Source organism: Zingiber officinale, chromosome 6B (genome assembly GCF_018446385.1).
Source record: "Zingiber officinale cultivar Zhangliang chromosome 6B, Zo_v1.1, whole genome shotgun sequence".
Taxonomy (NCBI): Eukaryota; Viridiplantae; Streptophyta; class Magnoliopsida; order Zingiberales; family Zingiberaceae; genus Zingiber; species Zingiber officinale.
The window spans coordinates 24,594,951-24,617,206 of record NC_055996.1 but is presented as its reverse complement, the minus strand read 5'-3'; the positions used below and the strand labels follow the sequence as shown (position 1 = coordinate 24,617,206).

General features: G+C 40.1%; 1 long non-coding RNA gene across 1 annotated transcript; it reads left to right on the top strand.

Annotated features, from left to right (window-relative positions):
* Positions 1 to 13,519: 13,519 nt before the first annotated feature.
* LOC121992263 lies at positions 13,520 to 17,664 on the top strand. The gene is made up of 3 exons (XR_006114829.1): positions 13,520 to 13,995; positions 14,087 to 15,717; positions 15,976 to 17,664. It is a non-coding gene; the product is annotated as an uncharacterized LOC121992263 (long non-coding RNA).
* The last annotated feature ends 4,592 nt before the right edge of the window (positions 17,665 to 22,256 follow it).

Sequence of the window (22,256 nt, the reverse complement as noted above, 5' to 3'; positions counted from 1 at the left end):
TCATAGGAGGAACCGGAGACTCTAAATCATCTCAGACAAAAGTCGATCGGGAAATTCTATGAAGTAACTCGGACGGATCTTCATAGGAGGAACCGGAGACTCTAAACCATCTCAGATCAAAAGTCGATTGGGAAATTCTATGAAGTAACTCGGACGGGTCTTCATAGGAGGAACCGGAGACTCTAAACCATATCAGATCAAAAGTCGATCGGGAAATTCTATGAAGTAACTTGAACGGGTCTTCATAGGAGAAACCGGAGACTCTAAACCATCTCAGATCAAAAGTCGATTGGGAAATTCTATGAAGTAACTCGGACGGGTCTTCATAGGAGGAACCGGAGACTCTAAACCATCTCAGATCAAAAGTCGATCGGGAAATTCTATGAAGTAACTCGGACGGGTCTTCATAGGAGGAACCGGAGACTCTAAACTATCTCAGATCAAAAGTCGATCTGGAAATTCTATGAAGTAACTCGGACGGGTCTTCATAGGAGGAACCGGAGACTCTAAACCATCTCAGATCAAAAGTCGATCGGGAAATTCTATGAAGTAACTCGGACGGGTCTTCATAGGAGGAACCGGAGACTCTAAACCATCTCAGATCAAAAGTCGATCGGGAAATTCTATGAAGTAACTCGGACGGGTCTTCATAGGAGGAACCGGAGACTCTAAACCATCTCAGATCAAAAGTCGATCGGGAAATTCTATGAAGTAACTCGGACGGGTCTTCATAGAAGGAACCGGAGACTCTAAACCATCTCAGATCAAAAGTTGATCGGGAAATTCTATCAAGTAACTCGAACGGGTCTTCATAGGAGGAACCGGAGACTCTAAACCATCTCAGATCAAAAGTCGATCGGGAAATTCTATGAAGTAACTCGGACGGGTCTTCATAGGAGGAACTGGAGACTCTAAACCATCTCAGATCAAAAGTCAATCAGGAAATTCTATAAAGTAACTCGAACGGGTCTTCATAGGAGGAACCGGAGACTCTAAACCATCTCAGAGCAAAAGTCGATCGGGAAATTCTATGAACTAACTCGGACGGGTCTTCATAGGAGGAACCGGAGACTCTAAACCATCTCAGATCAAAAGTCGATCGGGAAATTCTATGAAGTAACTCAAACGGGTCTTCATAGGAGGAACCTGAGACTCTAAACCATCTCAGAGCAAAAGTCGATCTAGAAATTCTATGAAGTAACTCAAACGGGTCTTCATAGGAGGAACCTGAGACTCTAAACCATGACAAATCACAAGTGAGTAAGAAATCTTATAATTTCAAGACCTAATCGACCGAGATTATGCGGACATGAGGCCAGAATTCAAAAGGGATGCTATACATATGATACATTATTCATTTGGAGGCCTATCCATTTGGAAGTCTTTATTTAAAATTCGCCTGGAATAATATATTTAGCTCAGAACTCAGGAATTTTACACAGCTCTCTATTTAGAGATCAATTGAAATTATGCATTCTTTTGGAATTATGAAGTATACCAGATGTTGTCTGCAGAAGAATTCATCAGAACAAAGCTTAACTTCACAAGATAAGCCAGGAATTCTCGAGTAAAGTTTATACTCACTACTCAAAAGTATTTTAGAAGGGGTATTCTCAAATCAGCATGATAAAGAAGCAAGTAAGTATCAAGAATTTCTTATATACTGCAAGTACTTAGTTACACAGCTTCAATCGCACTTTTTTCCATTAGCAGTTCTTATAGTACAAGTCTTTTATGAATGATCTTCTTAAACATTCGGAAAAGGGCCTTTTAAATCCGCGGGCAGTTCTTCGTTAAGCCTGCGACGATTTATGAAAGAAAGGGGGGGTTCTTTGGGTAGGTAACCACCCTCTCTTAATTGTTGAAGAACTCCCGATACAGAATGGTTTAGAGCACCTACTATCCTACGAACGAATTCCCGAGCAAAGGCTGAAGACTTCAAATAAGTCTGACGCCATTCTTCCCACCGGTTCTTCTCTTGGTCCTTGTAATTTTGAAAATCAGCTTATAGTCTTGCGTTCTGATCTTTCAAGGCATCTTTCTCTGATTTAAGCTGCTCCAATTCCTTCTAAAGCAGTGATAATTCAACTTCTTGAGCTTTCCTCTGCTCTTGTTCCTGTAGGAGAATGAAATCGTGAGAGGCTAAGTCCTGAGCTTGATCAGAAAGACAGGTATTATGGAGCTTCTCTACTCTCTCTAAAACAAGACTTTTTTGAGAAGCATCTGAGAGAGCTTTCTCTTTCAAAGCAATCTCTAGTCGAAGACCAGAGTGTAACCTATCCACCTGTAATTCTAACGTCCTTCTAGCAAGCTCTTTATCTTTCAATAATTGTTGACACTCCTCCAATTCTTGTTTCAAAGTTCCCATCTGTTGACTTTGTAAGGACACCTTCTCTTACAATTGAGCCATATCATTATTAGAAGAAGGTGAAGCAGCCTTCAACATCTCCACTTGAGCTTTCAATTTATTGTTCTCATGGTCTTTAGTTGTGAGTAGCTGGTCGATATGTAGACTTGTGGCAAGAAACTAAACAAAAGAATAATGTAAGTTAAAGTTGAAGATACAAAGTTGATAACATATAACTAGAAATACTTACAGCTACTGCCTGACGACTATGGCGATCAGCTCGATGTGGGAGACTAAGACCTCTTAGTTGTTCATAACCCTGCATCCAAGATTCGGCTAATAGACCTTGTAATTGCAGAGTGCCATAGCTAGGTGGACTAGAGGGTTGTCCCAATTGAGAAGGTAAACCCGCGGCCAATTTAAATAAAGGATGAGGAAGGGAGGAAGAAGGAGGCGAAGAAGAAGAAGATGCAATAGAAGGGAAAGGAATAGTAGAAACAAGAGGAACGGGGGAAGAACCAGATGGAATAGAAGGTAACAGTGTAGGGGAGCTGTAGCAGTTGTGGGAACACTAACGGCTGAAGGACTGACACTTGGAGAGGATCGCCGACAAGGCGTCCGTTTTGCTCGAGGCCTAGAGGCCGAGGGAGGCAAAGCCAATGCCAAAGATGCAAAGGACACAGGAGGGGTGATGGTCATCGCAAAAGCAGAAGCAGGAGGAGCTGAAATAATAGAAGAAGAAGGGATGAGCAGACCGGGTCTCATCATCCTAAGAGCAGGATTAGAGATAATATGGGTGGGAGTTATCGGTGCCTTACCTCTCTCGAGAGAAATAGGCGCCGGGACAAGAGGAGCTTGCACAAAAGTGTCAAAGAAATCACTGAAGGGAGAAGCCTCGGTAAGATTTGGCTTTTTAACCAAGGTAACAAAAGGCTCTTCTTCTTCTTCTTCCATGGCTGCAACCACCTCTGCCTGTCGTTCTTGTTCAGATAGTAAACCCAAGGTAGAAAAATTAAGATTCGATCGGCGATCGCGCAACCATTCTTCTCCAAGATTATTTACAAAAGACTTAGTTATGGTTGGATTCTTGTACATAAGAGCTGGTAGAAGAACATCAGCTGAAACACAAGAATTGAACACCGTCATAAAAGAAATATATTAAGTCAGTGAATATAGATTGAGATGTTTTTACATACTAAAGGATCCCTCCAAAGGAGTGTCAATCTTGCCTATTCCAAAAGGAAACATCAAACCCTCCACAATTAGAGACGGCAAGCTAAATTTTGCTCCCCTCAGTTTAGGTAGAGCAGAAGCAACAGAAGGATCGTCCAGAAGAGCATGAGTACTAGGAAGTGGAGGTAAGTCATGTATCCATTGGATAGGAAACGGAGGAGGAGAAGGGAGACGCATATAGAAAAATTTATGATACCATTCCTCCTGAGGAGGAATGCGGTTGAACAAAATAGCCTTGGGACGGGATTGGAATTTAAAAACACCCACATCCACTCGACGAGGAATGAAGAAGTGATGAAAGAGACGTGGAGACAAGGGGAAATCCAACAGTTTTGATACCCCCAATAAAACCCATAAGAATGGAAAAGGATTGGGGAACAAACTGGTTGAGTGAGATATTAAAATAACGGCTGACATCACAGAAGAAAGGGTGAAGAGGAAAGCGAAAACCTTGTAAGACCTGGTCCCGGAAGATAGATACACACCCTAAAGGAGGAAGGTGCGGACCCTCATGAGGAGCAAGACGGATTATGTAAGACGGAAAACCATAGGTCGCCTGCAAGTCCACCTCTTCTGTCTCTATAAGTTTAGAAACACATGAGAGAAACCAGGCAGGGGGAGAAGCCGCCATAGAGTGACGATAAAATGAAAGAGGAGTCAGAAAAGAGGAAGAGGGATGGCGAAGAGCGGAAGAAAAACTTCGTAAACCCTTGCTCTTCTTCTGACCCTGTGCTAAAACCCCCAAACAGAGATGGTGGAAGGAAAGAAGAAGAGGAAAAGGTGTTCAGAACCCCAATCGTCATAAATAAGGAATAACCTTAAAAGGATAAAAACAAAAGAAAGAAGTAAAGTTGAATGATCTTCCTCGAAAAGTGTGTAAAGGTTCAGCAAAAATAAATTTTGAGGAAACTCTATAGATATTAAAGTTCAGATTATTGACGTAATAAAATAATGAAGGAATTAAGCGCAAGGTATTTGTTAGCAGATAGAATCTGGTAGAAAAATACTAAGTGAGATTTATAGATATGAATCGGGCGTTTCTGATGAATCGACCGAGACAAGGGAGCAAGCCAGTGTGTTGACTAAAAACTTATCATAATGAGTTGAATAAAGTACACTATAATAAAACCCCATGAAACTCGATTTATACGGGAAAAGGACATATGAAGACACAGGCGTAAACCGGTCGAGTAAAATAAATCGGCCAATATTAAGAATATCATGAGGGAACTATGTCAAATCGAGCGAGATATAACTACGCTATGAAATATGGGGTGATATTTATCAATCTTGATATATGTATTGTCCGGTCATAAGGGAACGATCTAAGACAAGACAACCTGTTGTAAAAGGTTGTATGGTGATAAACCAAAAACATTGAACACATTTATATAAGACAGGTAACTATCATAAGAAAAAGTAAAATTAACAACAAAAAGAGAACTATCAGCATTACGTAAGATCGTTATTACAAAGTTTCAGCCCACCTCCTTACAAAAAGTTTGAATTTAAGTCAAAGTTAGCTTAGGGAATAGATCAGGGGGTTTGTTCTCGATCAGTCTGCGTCGATTTAAGAAATTAGGAGGGAGATCACGAGATAAGTAACTCTCTTCTCTTAATTGTTGAATCGCCCCTTGAGCTCCCGCAGTAAAAACTGATAAGATAGACTTCACGATTGGCCTATTGAATTCAGGAGACTCGATCATGGCAGTAGCCCGCTCCCTGTAACGGATATCTTTGCCACCCTTGTAAACCACCAAAGCCATTTGAGAAGTCTTTAATTCAGTTTCTTTTTCATAAACCTCGGTCTTGGCTGAGTTTAGGGAAGTGTTCAAGGAAGATATTTCGTCTTCCTTCAGTTGCAAAGCTTTGAGTTTTTCAGCTAATTTCGCCTCATAATTATCCTTCAGCTCGCCAAGTTTGGAAGTCAATTCTTGGTTAAGGTCCATAACTGATTTAAATTTTGCCTGAAGACTTTCAATTTGTACTTCGAGTTGTTCCTTGGCGGCAGCAGAAAACGCAGTAGAAGATAATTCAACAACCTCTTGCTTTAGCTTATCATTTTTCGATCTCAACCTCTTGTTCTCAGTGTATAAGTTGTGTAGTAGTCGAGAGAAACCCATATTTTCTATCCATCGCTGGAAATATAATGAAAAGCCATAAGATAATAGTTGAGAAATAGAAAATAGGCGTTAACAAGTATACCTGATTCTCCCTGTGAGAGAAGCGATCAATTGCCTCAGGAATAGAGAGCTCTTCAAAAAGGGGATGAACTTCATCCCAAGAGCTGGCAAAAGAACCCCCTAATAATATGGGGAGAACAGGAATGGCAGAGGAACCAGCCGAGAAGGAAGAAATAGGAATAGAGGGGGGGCAAAGATTAAGTAAGAAGAAGGCGAGGAAGGTAAAGGTCCGGAAGGGGGGATAGATAGGGGAAAAGTGAAACATACATCGCCAGAAGCACTGGCATTAGTGAAAGGTGAGGCAGGAAAATTCAGGGAAGGATAGAGTTCTGCCAGCGTTGGCTCACCAGAAGGAAGATCATCTGAAGCAAAACCTTCTGAAACTAGCTCATCAGCGGGAAGGATAAGCCTCCTTTTTGAAGGAGGAGCCCTGGTAAGTTTGCGTCCCGGACGCTTGCCCATGGAAATTTCAGTTATCGATTTACCAGAGCTACCAGGAGACATGAGCTCAATGAGGGGAAGAGGGGCAGATGAAGAGACAGCAGCAGCCGCTGGAGAGGTAACGGCGGGTACAGGATTGGGAAGGATCTCTGCGGAGAGACCTTCAGGAGCTTCAAGAGCTTCAGGAATGCCCGAAGAACTAGGTGCTTCAACTAAAGGGGTTGATTCTTCGATTGGAGGAGGAGGAGTAATAGCAGCCAGAAGTTTGGCTTCCTTGGCGTGAAGTATGTCCTCCTCCACACGTAGTTCTTCATCAATCAAAGCATCATAAAAGTTCTCCATTACACAGAAAATAAAAATAATTTAGGCAATTAAAAGCAAGAATAGAGAAACAAGATGTTACCTAAAGCAATTGGAGTATCAGGTTTGACGGGGCTTAAACCAAATAGGTATAGAAGATCGACCCTCAACCATTTAGGGATAGAAAGTCGGTGGCCTAATAACTTCTCACAATAAATAGGAAAAGAGGGAAGAAGATGAAACTCTTTAACGTCAGGCAAAGGTGGTAAGAAAGATTTCCAGGCGTGAGACCAAGGAATGAGTTCTGGAAACTTCAAGAAGAAAAAACGGGACTTCCAAGCTTTGAGAGACGAAGGCATATCCCCAAAAAGGACCATTTTAGTTCGCGACTGGAATAAGAAAACACCAGGTTCCGAACACTTGGGATAAGAAAACATGAAGAAGTTTTGAGGAGTAGGAGGAATATCTCGTAAGCGAAATAGCATGTAAGTGCCACATAGATAACGAAAGGCATTGGGGGCAAATTGCTACAGAGGAATATCGAAATATTGGCTTATTTCGATCAAGAAAGGGGGATAGGAAACCTTAAACCCCCTATCAACTGGTCCTTGAAAAAGGTTACGCAATTATCAGGAGGACGATGAGGACGATCAGTCGATGTTGGGATTATGATACGGTATTCCCGGGGAATTTCATACTGATGACGGATAGCTATTCTCGCATTTTTATAAAAGGAAGAAGACATATGGACATACCAAGGAGCAATTGCTTCCTCAGCCATGGACAAAGGTATAGGCTAGGGGAACAATAGATTACTTACTGAAGACAAGAAAGAGGATCGTCGAGAAACGGTGAGCACGGGGTCTGGTTGAAGGCAGCAACAGGAAAAGAACTCTAGAGAAAAAGAAAGAAGGGATAAAGTTTAAAAGGAGACGAAGGGTTTTAGGTTTTGAAAAGCACACAACTGTCGTCAGATCAAAGCACTTTTATTGCAGCAGACGCTTAGGATCGCAATAGAAAGGCAAAAGGCCCACGTGACGTGGAGGTCAGATAAAGTATGTGTCATATCATCATAAAAACGTTTATATCGGATGTGATAGGACGGATCACGCGGGGGTTGGTAGCGTCTCGGGGTATGTTTCTAACATTCTCTCACCTGAAGGAGAACCAATCACCTGCTAGGAAGTTTCGAAAGAAGGCGTGATTAACTGGACATGAAAAAGCGAAAAGTCTGATTTTCTTGATTAAAGTCCAAGCTAAGGACAAAAACATTTAAGAATGAAGATTTAGGCGAATGACAGATTTTGAATTAACGTCCTGATGAAATACAAACTAATATTGATCGAAACAATGTTATATTAGCCAATATGATTTTAATTATAATATTAGTCGTGATATAGAAGTATGTCAATAGCTAAGACAGCCTCGGTCATGATAAATGATACATATGTAGAATACAACATTACATTTATTCTTGTAAATTACAGAAGGATTCCATAGAATCATTTGACTTAATACAAGAGTCTGTTATTATACTTAGAATCTGATCAAGTACATAACATTACATTTTTCCTCGGAACAGTAAGCCTCAGATAGATAACAAAGTTTACAAACACAAGCTCTTGAAACGCTTAGAAAATTTCAGTCCTACTGGAGTCAAACTTACCATGGAGCAAAGAGGGAAATAGTCTACGTCGCCCAGGCTTGTCAAGGCAAATAAGTGGCAATATTCTGCCTGGGACGAAGAAAGCAACAAAAGCAGAAAGGCTCAGAGGCAACGAGAAGGGAAACATTTATTCATTCCATCATGGAAAAGTAAATGTAAAAACCATTTCCCCTCTCAAGCCGTCTGAGCTCGGCAAGTGAGGTAACCAGTTATAGCCCAAGGGTAACATATGCTGTGCCCTTCACACAGCACCCTTGGGTCATTTGGCTGCCCCTCTATAAGTAGCAAAAATCTCTCTGAAGTTTCTTGAGTCCTTCAGAGCATCGGCATCTTTGAATGAAAAATATGAATGGTGAGGTTTCATCTCTTAAGACAATCCCTTGAACCCTAGAGGTAACCGGAGCAAATATCCTAATAAAATCATATATAGATCTCACCTTGTCCAACAAAAGTCGCCCCCAAAGAGGAGGATCCGAGACCATAGCCTTAGCAATAAAAGGTGGCAAGGAAGGAAAAGAACTGAGATGGGTGGTGGATGAAGAGAAGGTTGTAGCCCTATTTAAAGAGGCGAACGACCCACAGGATCACTATACTTGGTTTAGAGAAACAGTGGGGCACAAAATCTGTGAGATCATTTCAATATCTGGAGCAGAGTCACGGGTAGGAAAAGACAAGACCATACTCATGTCTAGTCAGTCGTCTACACCTCCTTCGACTAGACTTGAAGGGAAGGCTAGTGATATGGTCAGGTTTTGTGGGTCTCCCGATGAGGAAAGAAGAGGAAGGAAAAGCAAAATAGTTAGGTCTATATCGACCGAGACATACCTCCCAGGCATAGTTAGGTCTATATCGACCGGGATATACCTCCCAGGCGGAGTTAGGCTAATATCGTCTGAGACATACCTCCCAGGCGGAGATAGGCGAATATCGGCCGGGATATAACTTCAGGATGAAGATAGGTTAATATCGGTCAAGACATACCCTGATAGGAGGTAAGCCTATATCGACCGAAATACGTCTCCCAGGAGGAAGATATATATATACTTTAAAGGGAGTAGGATAATATTGGTCGAGACATACCCCGATATGGGGTAAGCCTATATCGACCGAAATACGTCTCCCAGGAGGAAGATATATATACTTTTAAGGGAGTAGGCTAATATCGGCCGGGACATAACTTCAGGATGAAGATAGGCTAATATCGGTCGGGACATACCCCGATAGGAGGTAAGCCTATATCGACCAAAATACGTCTCCCAGGAAGAAGATATATATACTTTAAAGGGATTAGGCTAATATCAACCGGTACATACCTCCAAGGCGGGGATAGGCTAATATCGGTCGGAACATACCCCGATAGGAGGTAAGCCTATATCGACCAAAATACGTCTCCCAGGAAGAAGATATATATACTTTAAAGGGAGTAGACTAATATCTACCGGTACATACCTCCAAGGCGAAGTTAGGCTAATATCGGCCAATACATACCTCCAAGGAGGGGATAGGCTAATATCGGTCGGGACATACCCCGATAGGAGGTAAGCCTATATCGACCAAAATACGTCTCCCGAGAAGAAGATATATATACTTTAAAGGGATTAGGCTAATATCGACCGGTACATACCTCCAAGGCGGAGTTAGGCTAATATCGGCCAAGACGGAGTTAGGCTAATATCGACCGAGACATACCTCCCAGGCAGAGTTAGGTATATATCGGCCGGGACATACCTCCTAGGTGAAGTTAGGTATATATCGGCCAGAACACACCTCCCAGGCGGGGTTAGGCTAATATCGGCCGAGACATACCTCCAAAGCGGAGCTAGGCTAATATCGGCCGAGACATACCTCCCAAGCATAGTTAGGTCTATATCGACCGGGACATATCTCTCAGGCAGAGTTAGTCTAATATCGGCAGAGACACACCTCTCAGGAGGAGTTAGGTTTATATTGACAGAAACATACTTCTCAAGAGTAAGATTTGCATTAACTAACATATACCTCAAAGGAGGTAGGCTAATATCGGCCAGGACATACCTCACAGGGGAAGTTAGGATAATATCGGTCAAGACATACCCCGATAGGAGGTAAGCCTATATTGACCGAAATAAGTCTCCCAGGAGGAAGATATATATATACTTTAAAGGGAGTAGGATAATATTGGTCGAGACATACCCCGATAGGGGGTAAGCCTATATCGACCGAAATACGTCTCCCAGGAGGAAGATATATATACTTTTAAGGGAGTAGGCTAATATCGGCCGGGACATAACTTCAGGATGAAGATAGGCTAATATCGGTCGGGACATACCCCGATAGGAGGTAAGCCTATATCGACCAAAATACGTCTCCCAGGAAGAAGATATATATACTTTAAAGGGATTAGGCTAATATCAACCGGTACATACCTCCAAGGCGGGGATAGGCTAATATCGGCCAAGACAGAGTTAGGCTAATATCGGCCGAGACATACCACCCAGGCAGAGTTAGGTATATATCGGCCGGGACATACCTCCCAGGTGAAGTTAGGTATATATCGGCCAGGACACACCTCCCAGGCGGGGTTAGGCTAATATCGGCCGAGACATACCTCCAAGGCGGAGCTAGGCTAATATCGGGCGAGACATACCTCCCAAGCATAGTTAGGTCTATATCGATCGGGACATATCTCTCAGGCAGAGTTAGTCTAATATCGGCCGAGACACACCTCTCAGGAGGAGTTAGGTTTATATTGACAGAAACATACTTCTCAAGAGTAAGATTTGCATTAACTGACATATACCTCAAAGGAGGTAGTCTAATATCGGCCAGGACATACCTCACAGGGGAAGTTAGGCTAATATCGGTCGGGACATGCCTTCCAGGAGGAGTCAAGACCGGTCGATTGACCCATGATTGGGAAAGATACTTGATAGAATATATTGACTTCGATCGATATAAGGAATATTGGTAGATGGAATTAATTACAGCAGGAGGGGTGAAATGATGATTAATGGAGATATTTACAGTATGTAACTATATGACAGAAAATATACATTTTGGCGGGAAATGTGTTTTCATATTATTTTGCAGGTGCTAAACGACAAAGAAGGTACATCTGGGGTACAAAAAAGATTCCTTAAAAGTGATTCACTGCAAGTATGCCGCTGACATCATCTCATAACGAACTATAACAAACTGGGGTCCACTTCATGACTACGGAGGTTATATGAAGTGGTATAAAAAGGGGAATCCTCTCCGTTGGCTAGGTAAGTTCACCAGCTCACATCATTGGGCATATTCATAACCCTAATTTTCAACTACTGTTCATCTTCTTCTTCCTTCTTCCACACCGAGAGAGATCACTGACTTGAGCGTCGGAGGGCCTAGCCAGGGATTCCCACCCCGGTCTTAGGTCGCTGACGATAGCGTTGGTTGGTCTCTTGTGCGCAAGAAGTCTTGAAAGCTTCGGATCGGGGTTTCTTCTCTTCATATTTGGATTTCTTCTTCCTCATCGGGTCTTCGTGTGAGGAGGACTTGCAGTGACTCTATTTCTCTCGATCCTCTTTGGGTTTCTCAGATCGGTATTTTGCGGACATTATTTTTCATCAGCGCGACATTATCCTTCATCAGCGCGGTGGGTTTCTTTCTTCCAGATCTCCGTCTTGTCTAGCTTCTCAGACAGGATCAAAAATCATGTCATATATTCAATGAATTTACTCAATAGGTCTTTTGGGAGCTCTTTGAGGAGTCTTTGGTGATTTATGAACTGTTGAGAGAGAGAGAGAGAGAGAGAGAGGGGGGGCTCTACCGATAAGTAGCTGCCCTCCCGCAATTGTTGAACCGCTCCTTCGGCTCCAAAAGTGAGTGTCCTCGAAATCTACATGGTAAATTGCTAGCTAAATTTACAAGATTCGAGATGGGTTTTCCGCTTGATCTCAAAACGCTCGTCCTCTATGGCCTTATTAGTTGCCAACTCAGATTTAGCAGACTCTAGTTCAGCCTGCATTGATTCTAGCCGGGTTTCCTGCGTGTCCAAGTTACACTGTTGTTCTAATATTAGCAGGTCCTTGAACGACAATTCTTTGGCTTACTCAGTGGATCCCAAAGCTTGAATAACCTTTAGCTCCTCCAGCAAGGTAGATTTTTGTGCCAGGTCGGAGACCGTCTTGGCTCTCATTGTACCTTCCGCTTGGAGTTTAGTTTTGCTGGTCTGCAATAGAATTTCTAGTTTTCTTTTGCCACTTGTTGAGATTCTACTAGCTACTGGGAGCTCCTCATCATTTTCTCCATATCCGATAGCAACCTGACTTGATAGCTTACTTTTTTCTACAAAGTAGTCACCTCCATGCTTGGATTGGATGCAGAAGCTTCTAGTTCCTCTACATGCTCTCGTAAGATTTTATTATCCCATTCCAGATTGACCACCACTACAACAAAAATGTTAAAAGACAACACTACAAAGACAATGATTTTAGGAGAAATTGTTGCAAATTTGGTCAAAGATAACGATTTTTGACAAAACCATTGTCTTTGAGCTCCCATAAAAAACAAAAAACAATAGTTTTGCGGAAACTGTTATCATTGAGCTACTTTTTTTAAAAAACAATAACAACAATGCTTTTCACGACGGTTTTATAAAATCGTTGTCTTTAAGCACTTTTTTAGAAGCTACGATAACAGTTTTGACAAAACTGTTGTTTTGACTTTATTCATTCACCATTTCCCCCCTTCGCAGTTTTGCTTTCCCTCTCTTCGAAAACCTTTTGGCGCCATATTTTTCCCCTTAGTGTTCCCAAACCCTAAGCCATTTTTTTTTCCTCTCCTCATACGATCTCTTCACGCCATCCTGTTGACCGCATGATAGGAAGGCGTGGCACCTCCACTGGTTCTCCCTCCACGACAGTGTGCTCTCCTACTCCAAGATCGTCGACTGAGTCCTACCCACTGTACCCTCGAGAAGCCGAGTCTGCCTCATTAGAAATTCCAGTTCCATGTTCTCCTCCTCCTATTCCCGTGGCAGATGTGGCTACCGACAGCCCCCACTACAAGAAAATTAGGATTACACAATACTTAAAAGACAACGCTTTTTTAAAAAAGCGTTCTCTTTTTTTTTTAAACAACGCTTTTAGTGAAAATCGTTGTCTATGCTTTTTATTTCTTAGTAAAGACAACACTTTTTCAAATAGACATTGTCTATTGATATTTTTTTCTTATCAAAGACAACACTTTTCAATCAAAGACAACACTTTTCAAAAAGTGTTGTATATAAGCATTTTTTATATCTACAACAATAATTTTTTAACAAGGGTTGTTTATGTCCAAGACCAAACTACTCTTCCAAAACCTCCCCTTAAAGAAAAATTCACGAAAAATTCATTTCCGCCCAAACCCTCCTTAGTGAAAAACCTAGGCTCCAAAACTCATGTTCACGGACAAAAACTGAAAGCTTCATCTCTTCTCCGCCAGTACCAAGGGTCGACGGCCTCCTCCACTTCATCATCGCCAACCTCCCTCATTCTCTTCCTCTATCTGATTAGGAGAGGACAGGCTCCCTCTTCTGCCTCCATCTCATCCACAACTGACGTTAATGCACACAATATGAGCTTCATCCCAGAATCTGTCGGCCATCTCATCTCCTCTATCATCTTCCTCACCGCTGACAGTAAGGTCTTCTCACAGAGCTTCCAGATCTGAAAGCCATCTCACGGTGCCTTCATCCTCAGCCCACAGCCTTCTTCCAATTGGGAGAGGTGCCACCGTCGAACTCTACTTCACCCTCTCCTGATTGGTAGAGGTTTCTTCACCACCACTGGTTTCCTTCCACCTCTCTATTTTGGATTTGAAGAGTAAGGCTTCATCACTAGCCGACAGCCCCTGTCCTCTTCAGATTTAAAGAGGAGAGTTCATCCATCCTTTTGACGACCCCTTTCTCTTCAGATTCGAAGAGAAGGGTTCATTCTCCATCGACGAGTAGCCATCCACTTCGTCCACAGCCTTTGTCGGCAGATTGGCACTCGGAGAAGCTCCATCCAGCAACCCCCTCTCCACTTCGAATTCAAAGAGGGGAGCTCTATTCCGCTCCGTGTCTATGACATTGGGTTATTTCTATCTATGTTGGATTGTGTTATGCTTGTTGATTATTGAATTGTAATGTAGCTATTCTCCCATGTTTAGAATTGCATGTATTTTGCTTAATTGAATTCTCGTTCGTGGTGTGTTTGATGAAATGCCTCTTTCATTAGTTAGTTTATAAACTTGCATCTTCTTTGGTTTGAATTCTTGTTATGGTTAGTTAGTTGAATGTTTTAGGTTAGATTCGATTAGATTAGTTGAAATTTGATAAATTTAGTCATGTGGAAGTTTATTTTTAATATTTTCTAAATTTATGCGACTCAAATTTATTCAACTTGTCCATTACCTTGCCTAGACTCAAATTGCCTTGAATGAAGTTCAATTAGGTGGGTTAGGATTCATGTACCAAACACCAAATACCTGGAATTAGCTGGGCTTGTTGTGATTTTGGATATCTCCATTATTAATTTTATAATTTTCAAGCATGTAGTTATCTATAGCTTTTTTATTTTTGTTAAACCTAATATATCTAGCATGATGCTTTTCCATAGATTGGCAAGGCATGTGGGGAGAAATGGAAAATAATGTCATTTGAGGTTGGATGTTGCATCTTTTTATACACCAATGCATATGTTTTAGTTTTGTTTGGTATAATAAAAATGTTATAATACATACAAACATCTATTTGCAAATGTGAATGATTCAAGGCAACTAAGACTATGCAAGAGTTAGAAGGGAATTGTTATTGTATGAGATTGGAGATAGAGACAAGGCCATTACTAATTGGAGGATGTATCCATTTCTCTAAAGGGATACCTAGGTACTTCTTCAAGATTAATTTTATGCTTCCTACAATACATCTTTTACAAGTTTTTATAAGGGGTATCTTTCATCCCGCAGAGATACATGCAGCTCTAGCCACATCATCGTATCCTAACAAGCATGTTGCACTCCTTGCTGAGAACCAGTTTACAATTGCCACTCTTTTGGATCCTCATTATACTGATCTCTCATATGTCAGGAAAACTAAGCATTAGCCTCCGAGCTTGATCAATTCCTTGTAGCATTTCATCACACTTTCCTAACAAGCTCAAATATCTTGCTTGGTTGATAAATGGTGATGCATTAATTCTTTTTCAATGTAGATGTTAATGGGCCAGAAATAAATTTTGTGCGCCACTTCTAAAGGACATCATATCACAAGTAAATTCTAACGGATGCATTTGATATATCAACTTGTCTAAGTTGATTACATATGATTTTTCTTCTTCATTGCAAGTAACTTTTATGTGAGATATAAATTTTCAATAATCATTATATATATATATATATATATAATCGGAGCTAAGTAATGCTCAAAATTGCTTACATGATGCTTTTTGAGGAGACATTGATAAGCGAAGAGGAGGAAGAAGCACTACTTGATCAGAATATGGAGGATTAAGATGCAGAATATAGAAAAATGAAAGTCCATGACTGCATATATCAAGGGAGAGGTTCGTCTTCATTTATCTCCAGTCTCTTAGAAAATTACATGGGCCTAATAACCTTTCTTTTTTTTATTAAAATTTGCTTGAAAGTGGAGAATTCTCTAATGAATCTAATGACTTTGAGTGATTGGTAAGGATGTTGGATATGTATCTGCGAGAAAAAGGAGTTCTCTAATGAATCCAAACTTACGTGTTGCTTAAGTATTTTTACCTTAACCTTTTTGATCTTTCACCGATCTATGTTTTTTTTTCTTTGATACACAGGTTTGTTCTTCCTTTGTGCAACTTATAGAACTTTGACCATCATTCCTAGAGGTATGTAAAAAAAATTATTTGGTTTTCAGGTGGATTTGTTTATATTTCTATTGATTGCCCATATTGGTTGTGTGCTTTTGCCATTCTATCTTGGACGAACATCACAATGGGAAGATGTTAGCCATTTTCATGTCACAAGGCACTCCAAATTAATTAAAGTTGAAACTCATTAAAATTAATACAAGCGTTGTAGCAACGAGTCCCAAGTCGTATTTTTTTTCCAAGGGTAACTAGTGAGTAAATGTGTGAATTCTAGAAGAGATTCCAATTAAAACCTAAGTTCAGCTAAATCAAGAACAATATCAACCACAGATCTAATGTAACATTGAATCAAATGAGTCAACTACTATATCCATAATTCTCATCCACATAAACCATAGCTACATTAGCTAATAGAAGAGTTTCTACATTCAAGGCTTGAAACCTATCTTAATCTTGCATGAATCAATGTAGCATTCAACTTATAATCATATTCGTAAATCAAGTAATCCTTTCACTATCAAAACTAAATCTCATTGACAGCATATTCAATGAACAAAGCAAGAGTTTCTCCAATTCAAGCATTAAAACTGACTCAAAGTGGTGGAATTTGAAACATTGAATCCAAGGCAAATACTAAGTAACAAATTAATTAGTTAGCTTTAGTTAATTAACTACATCAGATTCAAATTGTAAAGATTCAACAAGATGAGAAAGTAAGTAAGAAATCAGAAATGGGGTTTGCAGCAAAGAAAAACAGGGAAAGGAATGTAATAAACTGAAACAAGGAAGAAATGGAACGAAAACTATCAGATCCAACGATCTGAGCAAATTCGAGTACAATTCAAAGACAAACTCAATGAAATCTAACCCTAAGCATTCCTTAAACCAAATCCGGGAACAATCCTCAACAATCTGCCATGAAGCAGAGACGCTATCTGAAACCTCCCATCAAGCACCCAACAAGCAATAAACAAGGCTTCCAACTATCACCAGGGGACATTCACAGCTCTTGGAAACCTCCCCGCAAGCTCACATCCATCTGATAATCCCATCGACCGAAGAACAGTGCTCAAATTCTGGAAATCGCAAACCAGATCGAACGGCCAATTCGATCCAATTTAGCTATGAAATGGAGATCGGAAAACACTCAGAAACCTCAAAAAACCTCCCTTGAAGCATATGTTGACTGCGAAGATCGTTGGACGAGAAACCTCCCTCAAACAAGATCGCGACAGTGAGCAGAACCAAGACGTGCCGAGAAACCTCCCTCTAGCACTCTCTGATCACCGGAAGATGGACGCCGGCAGCTCAGGAACGCCGTCGGAGGAGAAGCTTGCTCATCGGATCTGGAATTAAGGAACGGGACTTCGGCGTCGCGGAGAAGAAGAAGGATACACAGTAGCAAAATCGCAAGATCGCCGAGCCAAGGAACACTGTAGTTCCTCACTGCCTTTTAAATCTCCTCAGATTTGATCCGACGGCCAAGAATGCTCTGATCTCAATCAACGGTGGAAACATCTTCAGATCGGACTAAAAACCTCTGGATCTTCATCAATGGTTCAGATCTGCTCCTCATTAGGTCGGATGGTCCAGATCCTTATCGGATGGCTCAGATCTGCTCAATCTTAGATGAACGGCTCATAATGCTCCGAGGCTTGATCAACTTGATTAGCCTTTGATTTGAGCCCAAGTGCGGTCCAATCTGATTGGGTCCATGACCCTTTTGATGCCTACAAAATAAGAATCAAATATTAGCACCAAATACCATGAAAATTAGCTAATTTGCAATTAGGTCCAAAATCAAATGCAATATTGAGATATGATGCTAATGTGAGATTAAACTATGAATAAACCAATAAAAACATACATTATGATTCAAAATAATATAGCCAAAATCATGGTTATCAAATCCCCCACACTTAGCCTTGGACGTCCCGTTCAAGTCAAGAAAACTAAAAATCATCTCCAAACAAATTCCCTAGCAATACCTAGAAGATAGTAAAAAGAATTTAACTAAGATCATCTTAAAGATCACAAACATTCATGAATACAATTCAAACAATAATCAGTAGGTATGGTGGTTTCAATTCAATTGAAGAATTAAGCAAGTTACAATCTCACAAGATATTCACCTATTCTAGCCCTCACACTCAAACATGCATATTAGTGGAGTTCAACTCAATGCAACTCACAACATTTCACTACCATAAGCTTGCTTATTTTCTAATTCTCCACCACCATAAAACATAGCATACATGAATCAAAAGGATTTAATCAACAAGAATTGAAATAAAAGCAAAAAGAACAATTTAAGTGGGTGAAATAGGCAAAAGAAAAGTATTTCAAAATTGAGAAGATGAGAGTATTGGATGAATATACTTGATGAGTTGACCCTTTTGATGTGTAAAGAGATGAATACCATTTGTTTTAATCAATTCAAAGTATCAAGCTAACCTCCCCTTCAATTTGAATGCAAACATAGAATCTTGATACTCTATCTCCAACTTTGATACTCTCTTGAATGTGCCATTTTTTTCATTTTTTCCACTTAAATTCCAGCATTTGGAAACTCAAATAATCTCAACTCAATTAATGAAGAACAACTCCCTCCCCCACACTTAATACATTGGCCGTCTCGGGCAATTAAGCATATTATGGCACTCTTCTAACCACTTGCTTGATACACTCTTTAAGCCACTGTTTCCATTTCTGCACCTCAGGTTATAGTGTAAATAAATTTCATTTCTGCACTTTCAGTTTCAAAACCTTACTGATATACTTCAGGTTACAGAATTCTGGATTCAAAGAAAATTGCTGGTCTTGAACAATTATGATACAATCTATAATTCAATTCTGCACTATGTTCATTTCTATCCCTGTATCTAGCTTCCAGTTTCAGAAATCTATTCCAGCAGGTAATACTGAGCAGAACAGATGATAAGCAGAGCAATGCTGAGCAGATCAACATCAACACTAGAAAAGTAGTTAAATCCACTTAATCCTTTCCATCATATGTACCACAAGAAATTCAAATGCATCAAGCAGAAAACAGAATCAGAAGTAAAGATCAAATTTTTGCAGAAGACACATCTGAGAGCAAACTCAACTAGCATTCTGTAGAGCAACGTGCACATCAAAATCTTAACTGAAATTCAAAATCTTCACTCAAAATCCTCTATGATACGAAGCATGCTGATAAAATTCTGGCACACAATTGATACAACTCAAAATAGTTGATACCTCAATTGCAATCCTACAATTCCGATTTCACTTTCTGAATTCTGATTTCTTACATTCTGTCTCCTTAAAGTGTATCAAATACAGCAAGTACTCAAATAATTTAAGCCACCAAAAAGTGTTACAGAAGTTTAGAAATCCAGTTCTAATTCAAACTGGCTAGTTACAACCCGTTTCCCAAATTAACACAGCAACTTCAGGTTTCTGAATTTTGTTTTCCAGCATTATGTATTACTGATCCAGCTCTTCAGGTTCGTTGCAACTTATGAATTTATATCTCAATTAAATCCATGTTTCGGTCAGAAGTAACATGAACATTTGCTTCAAACAGATTTCAAATGCCAAGTTGCAGGAATCGAAATGTTTCACTGAAATTCAAGGTCTGTAATGTCCTATCAGGTCCTGGAATTCACACAACTTCCAGCAGCTACTGCATAAAATTCAATATACAGCAACCTTTGATTATAGCCAATGCATTACAGCTATTCAGTTTCAAAATCTCATTCAGAATTTTCATTTTCTTTCCTCTTCCTGCACTTCATAGTTCCTGAATGCTAACTTCTACACGTTCCTATGCAGCAGATCCTCAGCTTCTTGGAAATCCAGTTTCAGAAAATCAAAATTGCATGTGAAGTATAACTGTCTTAGCAACAACATTCAAAATGTTTTTACTTGAATTTCAACAATGCAAAGGTGCATGTAAGATTCCAGTTTTCTGAATTTTGAATTGAACTTTGCTAAAAATGAGTTGCAGCCTCATCATATGAATCTGTTCCAAGAAAATGGCACACTATTAAATTCCAACAGTAGCCTCGAATTTCAGTAGCCCTGCTGTATGATTAATTCAGGTAGTTCGGCTTGTATCATGGAGAATTCTGTTAAACAAAGATCTCTATTCAGCATAGAATGAATAAGAGTTACATTTCAGTTACTGCTAATCAACTTCCACACACAAAATTGGCACTAAGCATTAAAGCACAATTGAACAATTCCAGGTTCATTATGTGTAGTGAAGTTTCAACCCAAAACTTTGAATCCAGTCCAATATATCCAACATCAGATTAAACAAAACTAGATTATGAAATCTGTAACTCAGTTTAGAACAGGAAAGTATAAACTTCTTCCAGCAGCATTCGACTTCAATAATCAGATTCAGTGTTAATTTAAGAACTCTTCATCTCCATCTTGCTTCTCAAGATCTCTATCAATGCATAAACAAAAACTTTCCAGGTTATTATGATTCAGCTGTACAGAAACTTAAAAACTTAATGCTACAATGATCAGAAAATTTGCATCCTGAACTTAGCACACAACATAACTCAGAAAATCTTTGTTCCACTGATACAAATCTGATATAAATATTCTGTTTCACTTTTGATGCTTAAGTTCCTGCCTCTGAAATTCCCAGCATCAACTTCAGAATAGCTTACTGATGTCCAGTACTTCCATGACCTTACATAAAAATGTAGAGGACATTTACAGTTTTTATTTTTTTGGGGAAGGTAAATGTATTATACTCCCAAAAAGAACAAAATACAATCATATGATGACTACAAAGTGCATAAGAGATTTATGACTTTGTATGACACCATTACACAAACATCACTCATCATCATCTCACTAATGTCTACAAAGTACCAAACATGACTTGGACTTTGTATGAAACCCGAGCATATCACAAAGCATTACCACACATTACAAAAGAATCACTTGATATCTACAAAGCGCCAAACATGAACTTGGACTTTGTGGAATATCTTCTCAAAGCAAGGAACCACATTCTCAAATCGACTCATGTTACGTGCATTCCATATGAGATAAATCATGGAAGATAAGGCAAGATGTCTTGCTTTCATTTGTCGCCCTTTACCTTTATAATGTTGTCGAAATGTATCAAGATAAGAGGCCATATCGGTGATGTCAAAATTGATATCCATCCATGTCTTGACTTTATCAAGTAGAGGCTTGACAATCTCACAATCAAAGAAAAGATGAGTATTGGATTCATCTTGTTGGTGGCATAAAGCACATAATTTGTTGGGCTCATAAGGGATGGTGTCCGCCGTTCTTAATCTTCCATGAGCAAGTAACCAAGATGTGAACCTATGCTTGGGCAAAATGTATGGCTTCCATAACACCGAAAACCAATCCACTTTAGCCGCTCTTGGACGGAAAAACTCATACGCCAAAGCCGTCCCTTTATTTTCCCCCGCAAACCACTCTATCATTTTCATATTTGCGGCGCCAATAGAGGTAGTTCGTTGTACAAGTTCATCACGAATAAAAAGTAAGCGTTTAATAAGGGGAGAATCGAAAGGCTTACTTCTCCATTGCCAAAAATTCATATTTCGAAGATAGTGTTGATGAACCCATCGAACCCAAAGAGACTCACGTCGATTTTGAATATTCCATAGATTCCGACATAATAGAGCCATATTCCATGTTTGCAAATCACGTAAACCATATCCACCTTCTTCTTTGGGTAGACATATAGAAGCCCATGAGATTGGAGGATGTTTTGTTGACCATACAAAGGAACGTGAGATGCCATAAATCTTGTCAATAACACCACTTGGTATTGGAAGAATAGACAACCAAAAGCACTTCACACCTTGAAGTACCGATCGCACAAGTTCCAACCTTCCGGCATGAGAAAGTGTGTGCTTCGGCCAAGAGACAACCTTCTTCCTTATGGAGTCAAGAAGAGCCCCATAATTTGCAATCCTCAATTTCTCCGTAGCTAAAGGAATGCCAAGATACCGGAAAGGAAATGTGCCTTGTTGAAAGCCGGTTATGTGTAGTAGCTCCTCTCGTAGTTGTTCACTAACTCCGGCCATATATAAGTTGGATTTCGACGGATTTGCTCGAAGGCCCACTTTATCACCAAAAACCGTTAGACAATCCATAATAAGAGTAAGAGTAGAAGCATCGGCTCTTGCAAACAACAAGAGGTCATCGGCATATGCTATATGTGTAAGCTCCACTTCTTTACACTTTGGATGATAATGAAA